Here is a 6,659-nt window from a genome sequence, read left to right as displayed (position 1 = left end):
TCTGTCATCTCTGTGGCTGAATATGGATGGGAAATATGTGCCAGCATAACTGCATTTTTATGATCACAGTTATAATCCTAATTTACAGCAATAGCCAAATCATTGATGATAACAGGAAAAAGGATTTCAATGAAAGACTAATTATTTTGCCTGCTGGTTGTAGCACAGTACCTTCCAGATGCACCTCTGATCTGAACTGTCTGTAAATATCGAACCTTGAATTTATTTTCATTCAGGGCTCTCAGAGGTCAAGCTCTGCTCTCCGTTGACATAAAAGCCAAGGACAATGTTATGACTGAGCCTAACCATTACTAATCATGCCATGTACTGTAAGAGATGCTATTGGTGTTGCCTTTCTTACCCCCAGCCATATTTCATAACCGATCACATAGGATATGCCTCAAGGGAAAGGGAAAAAGAAGGCTGAGACAGTAAAATGAAGTATGAAGCTCACCTACTGAGCCAGGGAGTTGAAACAACCTATACATCTCCATCCATCACAAGCTTGTGACTTTATCCAGAGAGTGCAGAGTCTATGTGGGAAGGGACGACTTGACTGGTTTGGGGTGTTTGAACCTCTCTGTAGGAGGGAAAGACAGATAGGAAGCCTGGAGAAGACACAGGGAAAGCAGAGATATAAAAATAACCAAGACTACAGCCAGACTAGGAGAATGGTTCTGAAAAATGCCTATGGGAAACTTCTTGGTTTGAATCAAGGGAAAAGAGGGGACTTTCTGTGAGCCAGAGAAGCTGCTTCCTACTGCTTGGAGGCAGCATCTTTTGCATGCCTTGTAGGTGAAAGAAGAGGACACTGAAGACATAGCTGAATTCTTTATTGATTTCTGCTGCCAACAGAAATGACTGCACCCTCCAAAATTTGGATAATTGCCAGAAAGGGAAAGAAAAAAAAAATTAAAGCTCTAAAAATAGTTCTGCTCCTCTCAATTTCTATTAATCTTTTTGTTGCCTGGTATTAGACATTATATATGTAGGAAGGGAGTGAGTTTTCCCCTGTCTTCTGCAGTTGTAGATTTACTAATATTCTGAGGGCTATGGACTCCTTTGGAAACGCTCTCTTTTAAGATGTACTCTGAGAAAATTATTAGTACTGTGAACTTCCAGCCTTTTGTTGAGAGATATTTTCAAGCATCTTTGAGAGAAAATGCTGCATAATTCTGAAACTCTTTATTCTGAAAATGCTAGAGCCTGGAGAGGTTTTCTAGAATAGCAGTTCTGTATTGCCACAGGTGCACATTTTGTTGAGTAGTCCTAAGAAAGCAGATGTTTAGCAGTATTTTTCAGGGATTTGTTCAAATCTGTTTCTGCTGACCGCTGCTGACACCATTACCTTAAAAATATTTATTCCTTAAGTATCATGACTTTGAGCTGACACAAGAAAGCATTGGCTTCCCAAAATCTCATGACCCCCTGGCACAGAAGGAACTAAACAAGTCAGGTAAATTTTGAACTGCTCCACACACACACTCAAGGGATTATATTTTGTCAGCTACTTAGAACAGACTGTGATCTGTAGAGTACAGCAGATCAGAGGCAGAGAGATATGAGCCATATTTACCTTATCTGCCGATAGAGAAAACACGAGCCTGATGTATATGATCAGTCATAAGTCATAAGCTTCAAATTTACAGTTGTAGTTACTTGCTCATTATCTTTAACATTATTTCCTCGGTAAGAAAACCCCTTAGATACAAATTTTCAAGTCTATCTGAAAATCTGGTAAAATAGTCTCCAGCATCACATGAACTGAAAAGCAGACACTTTAATGAATTCTGATTTGCTCTCAGTTATTTCCTTAACTTTATCACCTGTACCCAGAAACATTTAGTTTTCTAATGAGAAGCCAAGAAGAATCGGCAGCATAGTTATGATATGACTGCTTCTTTGCTTTACTAAATTTCATTTTTAGCTTTATAGTTTTTTTCCTCAACCAAGAACAAAGGAAATCCCATTTGTCTTTATTGCTCTCTTAGAAGGAATTAAATACCCAGATACTTACAGTTCAGTAAACTCCTCAAATCCTGCGTGAACAAAATGAACAAAGCTCATAAGCACGTGCTTCTCTCCCACAGACGCCAGTGAGATGTGAGCCTGTGCTTGAAAGATATGAGAAAAAGTGGGAATATTTATGCTTCTAAAGCTATGCTGGGTTGGAGATACCAGTGTTAATTGTAGAGGATCTGTGTAAAGGCACTAGATCGGTTCTGAAAATGGCATAGTTGTGTTCGTGTGATGTTACTCACATGGTAGCCTTATTTCTGAGCAAGAGTAACTAGCTCTAGCCCAGTGCCATGCTGACACAGCTTTGCAACTATGCTGCATCTCATGATTGCAGCACTGCTCAGTGTAGAAATACTCTCTGTGAGGCTATGTGTTTGTACAGACTTTGAATTCAGTAAATATATTCCCTTGCACACTGTAGGATGAGTCTAAGTAAACTATGCTTATAATAGTCAGTGGTGTTTCTTCTCCTTTATGTCCTGATTTGGCTATTTCCAGCTTTGCCAAACTTGGATCAAAGGCCAAGCTGTTGCAGATAAAGTGATAAGCAGCAAAGCTATTAGCCATGCAGCAAAGAGGATGTTTCAGGACCTTGGCATTGTTTTGAGAACTATTAAGAGTTACTCCAGGGAAGCACCAATGTTGGGAAGCCCCTGAGCAACTGCAGGAGCTGTCACAGAGCGTGGGGAAAAGCTGCTGTAAGCTGTGATACAGTGCAGATTGCAAGAAGCAATGAGTATATTGTGAGACTGATCTCCTCTACTTGCTCCTTCAGCTCAACAGGACTGAAGACTTTCCACACTGCATCAATGATTAAGCTCTTAAAATGCCATGGACTTGGAAATGGAAGACAATTCTGTGAAGAATATGTTGTCTTGGCTCTTTCCTTCCAGCCCCTTGGTACTCTGGTATCCAGTGCTACCAAATCATGCAAAGCAAGAACATCTATAGGATGAAAGTAAAGGGCTTGTGCCCTGGACCTTGAACTCAGTATTTTTGTGTTCCTCTGTCAGGAATCTGCTGGATTTCCAATCTCTTCAGCTGAAGAGTAGAAGGGATTGCAATGGTTCTGGATGAAAATGTAGTAGATGTCCAATATCAGCACAAACTTACACAGTGGATAACATCCAGCATAGAGATGACCACCTTGTCTGTCATAGCTCAAGAAACATTATGGGATTCTAACTTATTGTGATAAAATGTCATCACTAACATGAAATTCTAAAGCCATCACTCAATGATTATAATTAGCCCATGGCAAACTGCTCTGAATACTAAAGCAACTATAAAAGGTAAAAATTCACTTAATAAGCAAAGATGCAGAAAACGTGTGAGACTGACTCACAGCTGGGAAGGCTCCAATTAACCTGGCCCAGATTGAGATGATTAGGAGGGCAGCTCCAGTTGTGCAAAGGATGTAAAAACTGCTAGTGTGGTATTAGGTCTTGTATTTTTCCATCCCTGGGCCTGTTCTTCAGTGCTACCTTCAGGCACATCATCTGTTAACGTAAAATCGTTTCCTGAACTGGCTGCAGAAAAACAGACCTAAATCCAGCAAGCCCTCACAGTACTCTGCAAACCTTTTCAGATATTAGCTCTTTCAGTGAGTATGATCTGTACAGCAATTTTTCTTCCTGGATGTCGCACAGTCCTGTTCAAGCTCTTGTTCAATACTACTGCAGAGAAGTCTAGACCAAAAGGATTGGTAAAATTACCACCCCCGATTAAGAAAAAGCAAGAAACCATTTCCTTTCATGTAGTGGCAATTTGTGGACACAACACCTAACACTGAGTCTCTGATTGTTGCGTTGTTGCAGCTGAAAAGCTCCTTAGCCTGGACTGATCTTACACCTAAGAAATTCAGTGACTGCTTCTCATTGACTTCAGCAAGGGAAGATCACGCCACCTCCTTCAGATTCAGACCACAGGAGTACTGACCTGTCCTGCCAATCACTGTACAAAAGCAGAGTGTTGCAACGTGCGTGGGAGCCACAGTTTAATTTAGTTTTAACAGCAATAGCATAGTTACTACTGATAATCAGGGCAACAGGTATTTCTGCACAAGCCAGTCACTCAGGCACTTACTCAGCTTCTCAGAAACGTTTTGTTTGCATCCCATACTCTAAAACTCAGATATGTCTGTATCGGCTGCAGTCATATCTCTGCAATGCATCTTATGAAAGAACATTAAATAATTGCAGTCCTTTAAAGGAGAGATGGAGAAATATCCATCAGCACAACTGCAGCATTCCCAAGCAAAATGTAAATTATAGTTAGACATCCAAAAGTGATCGTGAATGAGATGGGCAGAGTAAAACACGCTAAAATTTTTTCCAGTCCCTAATTCTTCTACATGCACCCACAATCAGCCAGGATATAGGTCAGTTCATTGCAGGTGATGAGTTCTTATAGCAGCAGCACCAATAACGTTTCTGAAACATTTAATTTGCTGTAAGAAACTATGCCAAACCTTTGAGTTGCAGGACCTTATGCATGATTTTGTTGAATGATGACATGAGCTCTTAGAAACTTCAAATGCTAACAACCCCTGCATCATTTCTCCATGTGCTGCCATGAAGATACCACCTGTCTTTCACACTATGTACTGATTGCTGAAGTGCGTGGGAGAACCAACAACTCAGAACAGATCTAAGGTCCATCAATCAACACACCACCAAAATCCATACGGATCCAATGTTGAGAGTATAAGGGAGCTGTTTTCAGAAATAACAACAATGAAAATGGACATTTTTTTGGCAGAACTAAAACTAAAATGTCAACCTGCATTACAAAAAGGAATTAATTGAAAATCTCACTAATTGCTGACAGTTTAACTTTAGTAGGTCCAAAATTATGTATTTATGTTTTTTTATATTCAAATCCATGTTACCTTTTATTTTTCACAATAAATTGACCTGTATTTACTTTTAGTTTTTCAAAAATTACAGATAAAAATAACTGGAACTATATTATTTTTATTGTTTTTGGACAAGAACTGGCTAAAATTCTGGAATGAGAACTGCAGTGTTCAGTTAGAATTGAGCAAAGACTAGAAATAAGCTGTTACAAAAAACTAGAATACAGATTGGAACAACTGTCTTTATCACTGGAGGGCAGTATAAGTACCAATATAGGCTCAAATAGCACAACTCCAGCATCCTCAACTAAGTGACTTTATCTATCGGAACAGCAATTGCTGCTTCTTTATAGTGGCCAGCTACAAACAAGAGATGCTGCAGACAGCAGGTCAGACCTGCCACTGAAAGACAATTTTCTTGTCATCAATTTTTCTTTATCGTTAAAATTTCCCAGACCAGACCTGGGTTGGGAGAGAGAGGAACTTTCCATGGCCAGAGAGCTTCTGGAAATTAAATTTGTTTGCAAAATTCATATTGAATTTTTCTCTAATTTTAGTAGCAAATATAGTTGCAGAAGCCCTCATCGTGTTATGGCTACGACCAAACTTGAACGCAGTCCCAAGCCAGGCAACCACTAGCCTTGTTTCTTGGAGCTCAGCAGAGTTTCAGGGCTTGGTGGATGAAATGAGACTCTGTTTCCTCTGCAACATGCATAGAAAACTTTGTCAAACTTTTCTATGTCCTTGTCAATGAAGAGAAGAGGAGAATTTCATGTCACAGTTCTGGGCTACCTTTTCTTTATCATAGCAATCTATGAAGTTTCTGGACTAGGCATTCCTTCGAAAACAATGAAAAAAAAGAATGTTAATTCTATGGGGTACCTCTGTTACTTTGGGCCCATTGTACATGAAAGTGAAACTAGAACAGGATCAACATGAGCAGAAATGGCAGCACCTAGTTCAGGCCAAGAGAAATAGTGTTGACTTCTGGTTTCATGCAAAGCCAGAGCCTCTAAGGCAACAGTAACTCTCTGCTTCATTAATTTTGGCTGGTGTTAACATCTAGTCCCAAGTAAGACTGTATAAGTAGCTATGATATAATCAAGGAAAATTCTTTTATGTTTCTTCAAATAAATCTGACAGAAGAAGAATGGAGAAAATTGTGTACTTTACACCAAATCAGTTAAATCAAATAAAAACAGAAAATGGAAGAAAAAGAAAGAAACTCTTCTGACAATGTTAGTAAATTTGTTGATTAAACATTTCTGATGCAACAGCATTAAGTCAGACACAGAAACTTGAGGACAAAGTCCTCAGTAGGTAAGGAAGCATGCTTCATTTGCAGCTATACGATTCAGGCTGACTTGTGTCAGCTGAGATTCTTGGCTGTATGTGCAGGAATCATCCTGATAAGGTAATTAGCTTGATTTCCGGAAGAGCCTGTGCAATGGATTGACAAGAGGGCATTTGACATGGGACCAGCACAGATGCGTTGCTACAGCTGGGTGTCTTTTGTGTAGGTTGCAGAATTTGGTAGTCCTTAATTTCTAGGCAGAAAATTGGTAAATTTCTGTAGTATGACTAGCGATTTGCAACATGAGCTATACAATTTTGATGACAAATAATATTTCAACCAAAGTAATTTCATAACTTCTTGCAATTCAGCTGAACACCTGAACCTGGGTCAGGTGCCCTCTCCAATATGACCAACAAGGTCATGTCCTCTGATCCTGCACCATCCCCTCCTTTTCATTTGAAAGGAAACCAAGTCCATGGGTAAGGA

Source organism: Nipponia nippon, unplaced genomic scaffold, assembly GCF_047370975.1.
Source record: "Nipponia nippon isolate SJK-2023a ecotype South Korea unplaced genomic scaffold, ASM4737097v1 scaffold_4, whole genome shotgun sequence".
Lineage (NCBI taxonomy): Eukaryota > Metazoa > Chordata > Aves > Pelecaniformes > Threskiornithidae > Nipponia > Nipponia nippon.
The sequence above is the reverse complement of the archived record's forward strand: the minus strand, read 5'-3'. Positions refer to the sequence as shown.